We start from the raw sequence: 16810 nt of genomic DNA, 5'->3' as shown, positions 1-16810 counted from the left end.
TTTTTTTTTTCCCTTTTCCCTGCTTTTTCCTGAGTCTGTTTTTTTCCCTGTTTATAGAATACTCGCTGTTTTCCACATTCCAGCTTCCCACTGTACCCAAGGCTGACTCCAGACTCTGTTTGCTTCTGTGAGTCTGTCAACCCTGTAGTTAGCTTCTCGTTTCTTGAAATACACGCTCTCAAGTGGAGTCCCGTTGTGGAGCCAATGTTATAAAGAAGTCATTATAAATCACTCTTCACCATTCCTTCCACTTCTGAACTTGGCCAATGATCCCCTACCAGGGGGCTTGCTTGTTATTTTTGGTTAAGAATGCCAAATAAAACTTTTATTAATTTCATTTTTTATTGCCAGCCGCTTTATATCTTGAGTGCAGTCTGTGTGTAGCATTGGGAGGTGCCTTTGCCCATGTCACTATAGCATTTGAAAGTAAATTAGTAGAGGGGCACCTGGGTGGTGCCTGAGCTGTTAAATGTCTGCCTTCGGCTCAGGTCATGATCTCAGGGTCCTGAGATGGAGCATGGAGTCGAGATCCCTGCTCAGCAGGGAGTCTGCTTCTCCCTTTCCCTCTGTGTGTGCACTTTTTCTCTCTGAAATAAATAAATGAAATCTTAAAAAAAAAAAAAGACAGAAAGTAAATTAGCACATTTTCTGGAGAATGTTATTGTCCTTGGCAATTGTTCTGAACAACAGGGCGGTTGCAGTGGGCTGAGTTTCCGCATTGCAAATGTTCCTATTTCCAGATTTACCCCTCGGCGTTGTGTCTAAGCAGAAGCTGATGGTGGAAGGCATGTGTCTCCTCAATTTATGTTTATGCTTTTGGGTCTCCTAGCTTACTTTCAGAACCTCCTGGTAGCTGAGAATTTTTTTCTCAGGACGCCTGGGTGGCTCAGGGGTTGAGCATCTGCCTTCGGCTCAGATTGTGAATCCTGGGATCAGACTCCCCGCAGGGAGCTGCTTCTCCCTCTGCCTGTGTCTCTGTATCTCTCTCTGTGTCTCTCATGAATAAATAAATAAAATCTTAAAAAAAAAAGAATTTATTTCCGTAGAGGTATTCCAGATTTCCACTCCACATTGATTTTTGGGCATGTCCACATACCACCACCAGCATCCTGATCGCACTGTGAAAACCACTTTGTGCCTTGCAGACACAACATTATCAACGCCCGCTTGAAACTCCGTTGCAGGGCTAGATCAGTGTAGAAGGTCTATGGTAGCAATGTGCTGGTCAGCCAGTTTCCCTGGGGGGGAAATAATGCCCAGATTTGCAGCTTTTACCCATTTCTGTAGTGTAAATACTCATCTCTGCCATGATTGATTGCAGGTTGGCAACAGTTTGGCTCCAACAATCCTGCAAGACTGCACAGTCTCGTTTTCAAGAGTTGGAACAAGCCAGCACTAGAAGTAAAAGTGCTAGAAGGGGCAGGGGTCCTGGATGGGTTTAGTGTCCCCTGGAGGACAGGGAAGCATTGACAAGGCCTCTGCTCTTCAGAAAATATTCAGAAAATATTCCTTTTCTTTCCCCTCAACTGATCTCTTTTTTTAAAAGGGTTTTCCCCAGATCATTGATAGAATAGCATACTTAAAAAAATGGGGGGTTTGGGGGACCAATTTTGGAGGCAAAAATTATTTCACCTTAATTTGTGGCTTTTTTTTTTTATTTGTGGCATTTTTAAATGAACCAAGATGACCATCTCTTATATGTTACTTTTACATGTTGCTTTTAAGTGTGTGAAATCTTTATTTATGTTGTCTGCTACTCCTATTGGTTATCTTTTCTTACCAACTTCTATTTGCAAAACAAGTATGATGAAGAGATTACATCCAAACGCTTGAGTTTTCTTGCCGTGGGCACACAACACTTCTTGAAACAAAAGGGCAACAGAAATTTCTCTGTGGCGGGATTATCAGATCCTTTGGTTTGTTTTACTGCTCTCTATGGCAAGTACTAAGAAACTAATGAAAACAAGGATACGGTGGCTTCAGAAATAACCACCGAATTAGGGCAGTATTTGAAACTAAACCACAGTGCGTCCAATATGCAGAATAAGCTGTCGTGGTTAAAATAAAAAAGAAGACACAACGTGGAAAGACCACTCTTTTGGGTCAGTGGAAGATTTCTATGACGTGGACATGTGAAAAAGCGACTTGCCAAATTCTGGATACAGTGTGCCTGCTTGTGGGGTGTTTTAAAAAAGACACACCTGCATTTCTCAGCATGCATCTGTGGGACTCAGAGCCATAGAAAGGGTTGGGAAGTCTACATTCAGACCAGGTGGCAGTGGAGGGAATTCTCTGTTACCGCTTCATTGTTTGGACTTTGACAACAAAGCCAAGTTCAATGCAGTCACCATCTGTGGTGTGAGTGGCCACCTGGGCAGACCCGTGCGTCTGGGGCGTTTCCGGAGGTGACATCTTGCGCTCTACACATCCCTCGCCGTGGTCATGTTGGCTCCCTCTATACATGTAGCAGTTCATGTGCTGTTCACGAGCCCCATGATTAAAGACTTAAGTCGAACCCCCACTCCCAACAGCCGTGGTGTCCCCCACGGGGCAGGTGCAGCCGTGTGTAAGGCATTGCGATCACACACGCCAAAGGAAACCGCCGGGAAACAATTCATTACACTTCTCAGAAGCAGGTAGAGGAGTGCCCTTAAGTTCGAGTAATTGGAAAATTACAGTTATGCCAACATTCCATCCACATAATTATGCATTCTGAGTGTCTGTTTGGCAACATTTTTTTCCTTCTGCCAACCAGGTAATTACAGGTTATCGGGAGCCATGTACTTTTTAATTTTGGCTCATTAGAGGAAGAATAGTCGTTATTTGCATGTTTTCATGGTTTCTTTTTTTTTTTTTTTAAGACGGCTATCAGATCTAAAGTCTGCTCATTATTTCATAAACGCCTCCAGCCAGATTATTTCAGAATCTATTTTGGGGTTATAGGGTGGTGCCTATGGCATCTGACAAACTCATGTGTTTTAATTTATTGCAGAAAGGTGCCAGAAGTTGAAAGCATTATTTGTTTCTAAAATATGTTTTAGGTCAGGACGCCCCTGCCGGCTCAGTCAGTAGAACATACGAGTCTTGATCTCAGGGTCTCAGGGTTGTGAAGTCAAGCCCCATGTTGGACATGGAGCCTACTTAAAATTTTTTTAAAAAATAAAAAAAAAATTAAAAATCTATTTCAGTCCCATGGCAAGTCTTCACACATTGCTTAAACCATGCGTTCTTATTTTTGTAGTATTTGGGCCATGCAACCGAGATTGGAGATAAAAATCCACACGTGTTGGGGCTTCAGGCTATTCTCTGTTGTATACCTCCTTCAACGAAGGCCAACAGCTGTAATCAAGGGTAAAAAAACCACATTCAACTCTGAGTTAATATTCCCTGATTTGCACAAATATCAGTGTTCCATCTAGCATTAGAAAATGGGTCCATATTTTCAGCTTTATTTGAGAGCCAAGTACTGCTGAGCCACTTCACAGCTCGGAGACCATTTGCACAACTCCAACCGGGTAGTATTGAGCCACTCACAGAATGGGCTGAGCCTCGTTCTGGACAGTCCCTGACAGCGTCTTTGATGCATCATCTTTGATGAGGTCAAACGTGCCCGTCTGTGCAGTTCTCTTCTCTGTTCAGCGGTCACGAATGGATGGGAAACAGTAAACATGGAAGGTGACGCACAGAGACCCGAACTGTGCTAGCACAACGGGATGTAAATAAATAGTCTCAACATCAACGGTAGATCCTATAGTCGCCTAGAATGCCTCTTCAGTGGTGGCTTTCCAATGCTTTGGAGGCCTGTAAAGGCAGAAACCACATTTTTCCCATTAACGATTATATTCTTAGCAAGTCACACATACACACAAAGAGTTAATAAGCCTTGTGTTGCCTACATTATTCAAGAATCTGCTATTTATCATTGGTTAGAGTTCCAAAAGGCTGGCCCTTCTAATGCCAAAAGCAATTTCCACCATTTCTGTTGAGAACCGAGTAGACGTATCTTATTCCATTTCCTTGACCCACCACAGAAATCTGCTGAAAAGTAATTTAAGGTCTGTTTGGATCCAAGGACATGGGGAAACAATGGATATAACTCTTATTTGTGCCTGGCTTGTGTCAAGCCGACCCCTGGCCACTTTGGTTCCTCACATATATCTGCTCTGAATGGGCAGTGGTGCCGACCAGGCTCACTGGGAACCAGTTGGCCTCCACATCCTTCTCTCTTATATCATCCCATGGGAACCACTCAGGTAGGGGTATTGTTGGGCATGTTTTCCAGACTGAATTTGTTTCTAGCTCAGGTCTGCCAAACAAGTGAGAATCCAGAATTTCTCCCAGCGTCCAGAGCCTCCACAATGCACAGAGTCCAACAGGGCTCTTTGCCTCTGCAGAACACATGAGCTTTGGACGCTCATCGGGAGGCCAAACTTTCTAGAACTTTATTCAATGAAAAACAACAGATTGTTGAATAATATAGGAGACACGAAGCTTCTTTACCCTGCTTCCTGTTTTTTCAAACAATGCGTATGTGCAACACCTACAGAATCACCCTCTCCGAAAATGTCTCGAGCTCCATGATGGTGCTGGGAACCAGATGAGCCCCCTTATCCAATTGTAGAGAACCAATAGCAGTTTCCACAATTTAAATCAGTGGGGATAGGACCGGGTTTGTTTTTAAGGTCTAGTCTGTGAGTTTTCAATGAGTTTTATCTTTTGATGATGGAACACAGTGGGGCCCTGAGCCTGCTCTTGCCTGAGACAAGCTTGGGAAGAAGTTTCCAGGGCAATACAAAGCAGGGAGGGGTTAGGAAAGGAGGTATCAGGAGTGTAGGGCTTGACCTAAGTGCAAACACATGAGATCAGCCATTTGCCACCTTAGGAGATTTTTTTTTTAATCCTCTTTCTCTTCGTGAGCTTTATCCTAGAGAATTTCAGTGGCTGAATGTCATATTGCACAATGAGATGGTCACACTTTTGGTGACTGGCATGGACTTTTAATCCTCCCTGTGGAGCAGAATGTCCCTGATGGGGAGTGACGTAGAGTTAAGACAACGTAATGTCTGAATTCCAAATGTAGCTTCAGAAGAACAATGTTCAAGTATTTCTCCCAACACCGCGCTGGTATTTCTATAATATCATCTGCTTCTTAAACAACAACAACAACAAAAAAGCAGTACTTTCAGCTTTCATAAATGTAACTTTGCCAGATGAAATATAGGGAGCTCTGTTCTATTTGAATTTTGAGACATCCTTTTCTAGACATACTGTTCTATTTGAATTTTGGTTAAATAATGATTAACTTCTTAAGTACCAGTATGTCCCAACTTAAATTTAAATTTGGGTAAATCGTGAATAATATTAAAGTAGATGTCCCACATTTGAATGGAAATGTGGGACATACTTCTACTTTAAAAGTTACTCATTCTTAGAAATTTATTTACTTTTACTTGAAAATAGTGGATGATTTTTAAGTAAAAGTATATCCCAAATTTACATGGAACATACTTATATTGTAAAAATTACTTTTTCCCCCCAAACTTTTACTTATACATAAAAATCATTCACCATTCTCCCCAAATTCTAAATTAACTGGTTAATGTATTAGTGGAAAGGGTAAGTATGTCTCATATAAAATTTGGGACATACTGGTACTCGTGGGCTCCCCATATTCTTGTGCACTAAACCAGCAGCCATCCACAAGGGACATTGTTGCAAATTGTTTGCGACAGATGGACAGTTATCCTGTGATCCCCGTATGCTTTTACTCAGAAAGAAGCCTAAATAAGATGGACTTAAAGAAAACAAATCTTAACAAATACGAGACTTAAGAGTCATTCATTAAAGAGAAGGGATTGGCAGGAAAACAAGCTGCACTATAAAAACGCCTGAAAAATGACACCATACGTCAAGCTACCCAGGATGCCCTAATAGTTCTTTTGCTAACAATGCGAAACTCTTTGGGTTGGCTTTTATCCCAGATTTGGCAAAGCTCTTAATGCTGGAGAAAAAAGATATATTGGACTTATATTTCTGCAAGAGCTGGTCATTCTCTGCAAGCATATCGTGCTTGCCCACTTGGGACCCTTAATGATTCTGGCATTGAGTAGAGTAACTACCAGACACTATATTCTGTGCAATTTAGTAAATGTTTCATTATACCCCTATCAGTTGAAGTGCTCGCACTCATCCTGCCATTGCTGTGGATTGAAATATGAATCTGTGTTGAGAAAATAAACACGACACTCACTTCCTACCATCTTTAAGGCTTTACGACAATAAGTAAACAGTTCTTTCCTGGCCATCTCCTATTTATACAGGTGGGGCTTTATTTCTCTGAGCAAAGGAAAGCATTTTGAATTAATAAATTCAATGGCTTCCCAGCGGCTGTGACATTTTGTTTTGGTAAAACAATGACCTGGAAGGCAGAAGTCTAGATTTAACCCGAGCGTAGCCCAGGTGAGAAAGGCGTACCTGCTTTCAGAGAAGTTGTTTTTGCTTGAGACAAACACCCAGCATGGTTTCTGCAGACTCAGTGGGCATGCACCGGCGCTGGCAGAAATAGCACATGAGGCAGGAAGTGTGTGCGAAACGTGCGTTGCAGATGAAGTGGTCGCAACAAATAACAACCTGTGCATCCGCAGAGTATTGAGGACAACTGAGTTTTTATTGAGATTCTAGGAAAGAGAAAAGACAAGCCACACTATGTCCCTTCTTACGATCACCACGGAGACCTCTGGTTTACGTGGCTCCAACACACAGACATGGTTTTCATTAACAAGAGAAACGTTTGGACCAGTGATGATGGTACAAATCCTTCTTTGGGTTACCTTAGATTTATGCTATTTCTGGGCCAGAGGACACTGAGTTTTGGAGTATTCATGTACAATATTTTACTGGCAGGTGGGGCCTTGAGCTGTAAAACAACTGAGGTATCAGAAGGCTCATCAATGTGGGGTCATGGAGGAAGGAAACAGGAGAGGAACGAAGGAAAGAGGGAGATGACAGGAACATTAAAAGGTGCCCAGGTGGTTTTGGGTGCTAGAGACACAGACAGCTGTGTGTTGGCAACAGGTGTATACGTAAGAGAGAAGAGGTGGAATCAGTGAATCCTACTGAGGAAGACGTGAGTGTAGATGTGGGAGGGGTTACCCACCGTAATTCAGTGGATGTCACCTTCTGCTCTGGCTTTTCTTTTTCTGTCTGTTCCTTTTCGGGTCTTAGCTGATGCCATTGTGGCCAAGGCCATGCTTATAAAACAAGCTACTCAGAACCTCTTTAGTTGGAGGGGGACGGTAGTAGTAAGATTACATCTTTGTGCTGTTTTTGGAATAGTGTAGGGGAGACAACATGCCCTAGGCCTTAGGTTCATGTATTGGAGGAAGATGTAGGATTTCAGAGTGATTTATAAAAGCTAAAAAGGGAATCCCTGGATGGCTCAGCGGTTTAGCGCCTGCCTTTAGTTCAGGGTGTGATCCTGGAGACCCGGGATCGAATCCCACGTTGGGCTCCCTGCATGCTTCTCCCTCTGCCTGTGTGTCTGCTTCTCTCTCTCTCTGTATCTCTCATGAATAAATGAATAAAGTCTTTTAAAAAATAAATAAAAATTAAAAAGCTAAAAAGTCATGTTTAGTGTGGTTACGTGCAGTACTTGGTGATGTAGGGGAGATTTGTAGGGAAAGGCAACTAAAACTACCCGAACTCTCTATTCATCTATTCAGTGGTGTGCGCTACATCCAGACCATTGTCTAAGAAAGGGACCAGGTGGGATAGGGTGAGACTAAAGGAAGGAGGAAATACCTGGATTTGGCAGAAAGTGTACAATCCATGGTGGAAACCATTACATTCTGCAGGATGTCCCACCCCAAAGGGACCCCGTCATGGTGATGGGCAAACCTGTAATGTATCCTGATACTATAGTTTCCTCCTTTCCTTTGCTCCTTCTGTTCTTCATCTACCTGGGACCACTCACCATAACAATGTACCCACACATGGCTTATTTCTCATGCTGTCCTTCTGGGGCACCCCCAACCTGCCATAAAGAACATTCTTTCCCAAATCAACATATAATCCAAATATGCTACCAAGGAAGATACCGACATGTGAGCGATGGTTAAACTAGTTTAAGGACATGGAAAAACACACCTGAGACAAGCCAGGTCCATCGTGGGGAAAACACAGAGTGGGGATTTGTCCCACAAGTATGGTGTCCCTATATGCCAAAGCAGCAAGAACATGTAGGCACTGGTATTGGGGTGGCCCAAGAAAAATGGGACACAGGGGAATTCCTCCAAATTAGCACCTTCTCATTATGTCCCTTTAACACTTGAGAAGTAGGACTTTGTGCATTAATAGGGAAAAGGGGAAATTGCTAGAAAGACAGTGTTTGAGAAACTGGTTCATTATATGAAGGAAGACAAAACTAGGCAAAACTGATGCCTTCTCAGTGCATCAAAATGACCTCTACGTAGATTAAATTCTTACATATTGATGATCAAGTAAAGTAAAATGAAATACAGGAGAATGTCCTTTTGGCCTTGGAGTGGACAAAGATGTCTTTCATCCTGAAAGCAAAAATTATAATAGGAACTTTACTCCATTGAAACAAAGGCTTTGAGTCAAGGGCATCATGGACAAGTTTAATGAATCATTGAAAGGATGGAAAAAATTATTTAGGAAATCGAATTTTTTTTTTAAAAAAGGAATTCTCCTCTGCAGGAGCACAAATGAATCACAAAAACATCTGGAAATGAGTACCGGACAAGAATAGGGAATGCAAAACAAAAAAATAAACCCTGTTAACAAATGACTATCCATGATCAGGGAATTGCAAATTAAAGCAACAGCAAGAGGCATTTTTGTATGCTTTGGGATCGTAAACTACATAAAACAAGAACACACCTGGTTGTCTCCAGAGTGTGAGAAAATGGGAGCTTTCCTGCCCTGATGGTGATCAGGATTGGGATTGCCATTGTGAAGAGCGTTCCAGCCAGACTTTGGATTTTTGCTAAGGAAGCAGATAACTCATGACCCAGCAATATCCGTTATTAGGTGTATATCCCGGAGAAATTCCTACAGAAGGACCTAAGTGACACATCTAGCGTATTACACATGCCTTTAAGAAATCGAGGGTGGCTTAGAGTAGCCATCAGCACGTAAAGTTCATAAAATATGGTAAACGCATGCCGCCTGGAGATGTACAGCAGAATAGTCGGAAATTCGGCAACATGATTAGGTCTTAAAAATTTTTGTTGAGTGTTTCAGAAACAGCATGCGATTTATAGCACAGTGCTATTCATACAAATGAAAAACACATACTTGCAGGGCAATGCAATGCGGCGTACTTTACAAGCCACAGGGATAGTTAAGGGCAGATGTGAGACAGATTGCACAGGGTGGGGTCGGGGGATGTGGGTTGCTGTGCCGAGAGTGAGGATGTGGGTGAAAATGAAGATTGATGTTAACAAGGGGAGATCTTGCCACGTGTGGTGGTGGCTGTAAAACCCACAATCAAGTAACCTCTTGGTACACAGGTCTAAGTAAGAATATCAGCAACAAATATATATGAATAACTGGAATTTGGGCAGGAAAACCCACAGGAATGGGGAAACATGGAAGAACCAAAGAGATGTTGGAAGTTGAGGCGCCATGATGGATTTCATTTAGGATTTCCCCATTTTGGCACAACCGTTGGGGACTGGACCCCTGTTTATGAGAGGGTGTCCTGTGCACTGTGGGGTGTTGGGCAGCGTGCCTGGTGTCCACTCAACAGATGCCAGTAGGATTCCCAGTTGTGCCATTCATAAAAACATCTGTAGGTGTTGCCCCCCCATACACCCTCCATCCTCTGGAAGAGGGGGCCACAATCACTCTTGTTGAGGATGGCTTCTGGTGTGCGAGAGGAGGTGGCCGAAGAGGAGAGTAGGGTCCGTGAGTGGCTTACACGACACATGGTGTCATCTGGAAGTCCTCTGCAGAGCCCAGGAAGGGAGCCCATCAGATGGGGTCTTGAGGAGCCTCATGCAGGTGCTCTGAGCTCCCCACACATGGGACGTCGTCTTCCCATTGGAAACCCAAATAGAAAGACTTTGGTTCTTGGTGCTCTTTGCTGTGTTTCTGAGAATTTCTGGAGGTGCAGGTTGGCGGCATTGGTGGTTGCATGCTCTGAGTTGTGTCTTGTCCAGATTCCTGTCCCTTGGGATGCCACCCCACCGCTGTTTCTGCTTCATATTACCAGTGGGCAGAGCCCCCATAACATCCTTCCTGTTGTTCCTCATCATGCCTCCTGCATGAGATCTGTGTGTGCTCTTGTGAGGAGAGCACGGGGAGATGAGGGGACAGCCAACACCGGACATCGGACTCATGGTACAAACCCTTAGGTTTGATTCTACAGGACGTGTTAGCACCTTCCTTGTGCATTTTCTGACATAGACACTGGGGTACAAATCCTACATTTATCTTTGTTCCCCTTGCTGCTCGCTCTGCTGGCCCTGGGCTTACCAGCTCAGGAGGTACAGGGAGATCCTGACAGAAGAAGCCAAGGGGGGAGAGAAAACCCAGGGCACGGAGGAAACAGAAGAACAAGGGATGCGCTTGGGGGAAGGGGCTGAGCATCTGCCAAATTTGAGGAGGCAGGTGGTTGGATTGGAGATTATGATCCAGTCATATGTGCGACAGAGGACATTCCAGGGTGTATATGTGGCCTCCAGAGCATTTAACTTCGAGTTTACCAACAAATTTTGCATTATAGAAATTTAGTTAGGACACCCGGGTGGCTCAGTGGTTGAGCATCCACCTTTGGCTCAGGGCGTGATCCCGGGGTCCTGGGGTTGAGTCCCACATTGGGCTTCCCGCAGGGAACCTGCTTCTCCTTGTGCCTGTGTCTCTGCCTCTCTGGGTGTCTCTCATGGATAAATAAAGAAAATCTTTTTAAAAATTGCAATTATGCATTATAACTCTGTGTTATTATTTTATATTCCATTATTATATTAGAAGTCATAATAATTGCAATAATAATTAATTAAAAATAATAATTGCAATAATTATTATTGCATAATAATATGCAATGTAGATTATAAAATGGCAACCTCCAGCCAGCACTGGAGCACGCAAACTCTCTTTCGGAACCTATCGTATGTGACTTAGCACACAACTCCAGGTCTTAACATTCACACCCCAAGGTTTAGTGAGACACGCTCATACCTGAGGCATAGCTTACTATTTTAAAATTCTGTTTGTTTTGATTATTTTATAACTCTACGTATGTTTTGTCTATGGCTTTTTCGTTGTGGTTACTTTAGTCATTTGAATTAAGGTTCGGGGTTACCGGAATATCTGCGATTTCTTTAAATTCAATGGGCCTCTTTCAACCGTTGACTCAGGTCTTTGGTGTCAACTCCCAAAGTTGCTCCCCGACTTTTCCTTCTGGGATTTCTTTTGGTTGGCTAGGCTTGTCTTCTTGGACGCCATGAATCTTCTACGGCTCAGCCGGGTCTGTTCTATCTATGAGAACAAAACCACCACCACACACCACTTTCTTGGACCTTCGCCGTTTCCTCTGAAATTTGCCGCCGCCGACCTTGCCTTCTGCTTCTCGGAGTTGATGTTTTGCAGGTTGTGATAGGAGCTTGGCTGTGTCCTGAGGACCAATCCCTTCATCGGCCTGGCTGTTTGTGTCTGCACGCACTGTCCCGATTTCAGAGTATTTGTCATGTTTTTTGCAGTAGACGCGCTTCAGAAAGAGCCGTCTCTTCTCCTCCTTCAGAAGTCCCTCTGTGGACAGGCACTTTGACCCTTGTTTGCAGATGTGGTTGGAAAGGAAGCTTTGTGGGCCGGAGTTGCCTTTGTTTAGAAAGTGGACCCCACGCTGGCAGCCTGCAGCTTTGTGAGTGCTCACGGGACCCTGCTCAGTCCTTGTGTCCACCTTTGTGGTGACCCCTCCATGTGAGCTTTTTCTGCCAAGCTCCCCATGCTATAGATTCCTCAGCATTTTGGTAAAGTTCTTGCATTCTGCTCTGTGCAATCCTTGGAGCATCTGTGCACTTGACCCCATCTCACATGTCCAATTTAACGAGCACTTGATTTGTATTTCTTTACAAATGTCCCCTCGTGTGTATATATATGTGTGTATATACATGACGTTGCTTTCTGTCCTTGCGTTAATCCTACCCTGTGTTCAAGGTGTGATGAGAGGCAAAGATGATTTTCCTCTGCATAGGCAACTTAGAAAACACAACTTTCCTCAATAATCGTAAACAACAGAGAAAAGAAACAGAATACTCCCCTTTATCCTCGAGAGAGGATTCCCCTCTTACTCAAGAGAGAAATACGGCATGTTTTTGATGAGATCCTTCTGGGTAAAAGTTGCTGACGCTAACGAAAACAAGAAGTAAAATCACTTCGGCAACGACAGTTTGCTAAGGAAAGAAGAAAACCAAAAACAATTTTTTGTTTTGTTTTGTTTTGGAAGAATGTTCTTTTTTTTTTTTTTCTTTCCTTTTCTTCCTTCTCCAAATTGCTCCAATATAAATGTAAGTTTGGATGTCAAATTCAGTGACCTTTATGGGCTGGGGTGTTAAAATAAAGACTGGCCCCTAACCCTGGGAAAATCCACTGCAAGAATGGAGCCCTTGGAAGAGGATTCCGGGTGTGTCAATGTGGTGCCTCCTTAACCGCAAACAGCTGTGCCTTGCAAGTCGCTGGACGATGGTCATCACTGTGCAATCTTAGGTGTGGTTCGTCCAGGAAAAGCCATCCTGCTGACTTCATTGTAAACGCGTCTCGCGGAAGGACGAAGGCCATATGGAAGTAGACCCAGTATCTGACGCTGATTTCAAGTCTTTCCCCCACTTTTCTCTGTGTGGTTTGTGTCCCGGGGGTGGCTTGACTCACACCATCTGTTCCCCCACCGGCCACACCATGAGGGCCCCCAGCCCGCTGGAGTCTCCCCACGATGCCACAGGACCCGGCAATGCATCCAGCGCCCCAGGACCTGTGGGCTCTCCTCTGCAGGAAGAAGTGCACATGGCTAGATACCTTATGGACACGGAGTAAGGTTCCCTAAAACGGTCCTAGTGGCCGTGTGTAGTTGGGGTCCCACAAACTCGGTATCGATAATCCTTGTTTCAGAGAAGGAAGACCTCAGTGACTTTGCAATAGCAGTGCATGTCTGCATTCTTTTGAGAAGGCAACATTTGGGGGAAGATATTTATTTATTTATTTATTTATTTATTTATTTATGGGAAAACTTTTAATCGTTAAAGATTTTAAGTATTAAAAATGTATTTTTGGGATCCCTGGGTGGCACAGCGGTTTAGCTCCTGCCTTTGGCCCAGGGCGCGATCCTGGAGACCCGGGATCGAATCCCATGTTGGGCTCCCTGCATGGAGCCTGCTTCTCCCTCTGCCTGTATCTCTGCCTCTCTCTCTCTCTCTCTCTCTCTCTCTCTATCATGAATAAATAAATAAAATCTTTTAAAAAAAATAAAAATAAAAATGTATTTTTTTCAAAGCCGATACTTAGGGAGTTTTTACACCTGTGATCTGTAGAGCATGCCTTTGGGGCTGGTCTATCTGGTCTACTCACACAGAAGGGGGGCAAGGATTTCCAAAGGGACGGTGGACCCAAACATGGCCTTATATTGTTGGAAAGGGGAGATTTGTTGCAAGTAGTGTTGCCTTCCATTAGCATTTCCATGAGAGCCCAGTTGTGCTGGAGGATGTGTGCTAAACCGTCCTGCTCCACTGCTTGAGGTGCTGGCCCACGAGACTCATGACGTGGCGATCAGAACCGCAGCACGGCTGTGCGGGGACACATCCCCTCAGCTCACGGAGAACACGTCCTGCTGATTCTCCACATCCCGGGGCATGCAACATGCATCTGATGCAGGACAAGTGGCCCCCATTTCCAGCCATGCATGCACTGACTCACAAACACACCAATCTGGAAGGCAGTTGTGCGATCATATGGGCAGGCCTCCTGCAGGGCCTGGACTAGCCACTTGCAGTTGACATCGCGTGGGCTCCAGTTGTGGCTTTGCAGTCTGGTTTGCCCTAAAATGATAGAATTGAGTATATTTGCATAACTTTCGAGAGCCACAAATAGAACCAAGAAAAATCTCAGCAAAAGGTGAAACGTTGGGATCCCTGGGTGGCGCAGCGGTTTGGCGCCTGCCTTTGGCCCAGGGCGCGATCCTGGAGACCCGGGATCGAATCCCACATCAGCTCCCGGCGCATGGAGCCTGCTTCTCCCTCCGCCTGTGTCTCTGCCTCTCTCTTTCTCTCTGTATGACTATCATAAATAAATAAAATTAATAAAAAAAAAAAAAAGGTGAAACGTTCCCCTAATTCTGTCTAGGAATATAGGCATCGGTCGTAAAACGCTTGGGGGAACCTCACAGTGTCATAAGGATGACGCTTACCCACAACACTGTCCGCATAGACCCGGATGTGCGGCCACCGCATGCCTCCTTCACACGGTGTCTCATGCATCCAGAAGAGATCCAGCAGAGGTCAAAACACAAGACAAAGCAAAACCCACCTACTACATGTAAACATCCAGTGTAGAATTAATATGTAAAAACACGGGTGCCAGAAACATTGGAAAGGGGTTAATTTTTTGGAAGTTCACGTGGTCACATCACGGGTTCAGCTGATAACGCTTCAGTGGCCATCGTTTTTCAACAAAATGGGGCACATGCCTCTTAGCCTTAGTGGACAAAGGCCTTGCCAATGGGTCCCTTCCTACAGGAATTACAATTATCATTACCGAATTATTGTTCTAGTAACCTACCCTCTGCAGCACCCAAATTAAATGTTTTTCTGTGCACCTGCCTCATGCCTTGCTTGGTTCACACCGTGAATCCATCATGCATACTGTTGCTTCTCCATTTGTCCTTGTGGACAAATTAAACCCAATTTTCAATGCCAGGCATTGTTGGATGCTCCTCCATAGGCATTTCTTGGGTTCTCTTCCCAGGAAAACCCTCTCTTTAGCTGCCATGGTGTGTCCTACATATCACCTACCACTTGGAGTGGTCCCTTCTGCCTCTTTCTCCAGACTCTGAAGCCCTATGTGCACGGGGGTAACAGTACAGACAGCCCTACAAGCGACACCAACTGCAGCCATGTACAACATAAACCGTATCGAAGAACATTCTTCTAGACACGTGGTGCCCAGATGCATCCATTCCTTGCACTTCCATTTTTAAAATTTGCTTCCACTGCAGAAATGAACTTTCACATGGTGGAAGCTTATGGGGAGCCTGTTTATAGCCCACAAAATGGGTCCAACTATAGACAGAGATGACCTAACTCATTAAACATATGCACACCACCCCCAACACATGAGCCCAGACAGGGAATATTGCGTGTGGCAGCCACTGGATCCTACCCTGCTGCATGGAGGCTCTTTGTGGGGCAGCCTTACCTCTAGCCTCCGGGAGAGAAATCCCTGTTTCTGTCGACAAAATACAAGATATTCCTTCTCTTTTCTCTTTCAAGGGCCATGTGGGAGGTTTTTTTTTTTTTTTTGTTAGATTTCATGATGAGATCTTTCTCCCTGTTTGTGGCATGATGCACGTGAGAGTCAAGAAGATCTACAGAAGATACACTAAAATCTAGACTAGAATGAGTGTCTGGAGAAAACTCCTCATGGCGAACCACGTGCCTTTATATTTATGACAATTATAAATCTATGGGTTTTTTAAAAAGATTTTATTTATTTATTCATGAGAGACACAGAGAGAGAGGCAGGGACACAGGTAGAGGGAGAGGCAGGCTCCCTGTGGGGGGCCCGATGTGGGACACAATCCCAGGACCCTGGGATCACGCCCTGAGCTGAAGGGAGATGCTCAACCACTGAACCACCCAAGCATCCCGACAATTGTAAATTAATAAGGTTGGCATGATTAGAGCTGCCCAAATTTTAATGGAAAAACCAAAGGTTCCACTGTGTCTTCAGCGTGACTCCTGGGACACAGGGCTTCCCAGGCAGGGCTAAGAGTCTCCCTTATTTTTTGTTTTTAAAAAACGTTCACCTTTCTGACAAGACAGCACTCTGTTGCTCTCCTGTTCTTGTGTCCCTGGTATTTATTCCACCCCTTTGCTTTTATCGTAGGTAGAACGATGGTTTCCCCAACAAAGGTGCCCACATCCCAATTTCCAGGACTTGTGAATATTTTTGCTTACAGGGTCGGGGCGGGGGGGAGGGATTAAAGTTGCAGATGGAATGAAGGTTGTTAATGTGCTGACCTTTCACATCGGGAGAGGAGCCTAGGTTATCCAGGTGGGTCCGCGTGAGCACAGGGATCTTTCAACATCAAGGGCAGATCATACTAACTCTGTCTGAGAAACACTTAATCCACCATTGCTAGCTTTGACGATGGAGGGAGGGCCGTGAGCCAAGGATTGGATTGGGAATGGACTCTATAGTGGAGCCTGCAGGACGTACGCAGTCCTGCACACACCTGGATGTTAGTACAGGGAGATCTTTCCCAGACTCCTAACCTCTGGAATTGAGAGTCATTGGCTACAGCGGCCGTACAGCTTGCTGTATGGGTGATGGTGGGCCAGTTACTTAAATCCGCACAGCACCAGCTCGCTCACATAGAGGCGCCACGTTCTATACTCATGGCCACTGGATTGACTCTCCTGGGCAGAAGCCAGGAATGCAGCTAAAAATCCTCTAGCACACGTAACAGCCCCTGGACACAGAGAATTTTCTGACCCCAGATGTCAAGAGTGCTCAGGTTGAAAAGCCCGACCTTCTCCAAATCTGATATTTTTGAGGCACATCTTTATCTCCGAAGTTA

The sequence above is a fragment of the Vulpes lagopus genome, chromosome X (assembly GCF_018345385.1).
Source record: "Vulpes lagopus strain Blue_001 chromosome X, ASM1834538v1, whole genome shotgun sequence".
Lineage (NCBI taxonomy): Eukaryota > Metazoa > Chordata > Mammalia > Carnivora > Canidae > Vulpes > Vulpes lagopus.
This window is presented reverse-complemented; position numbering follows the sequence as displayed.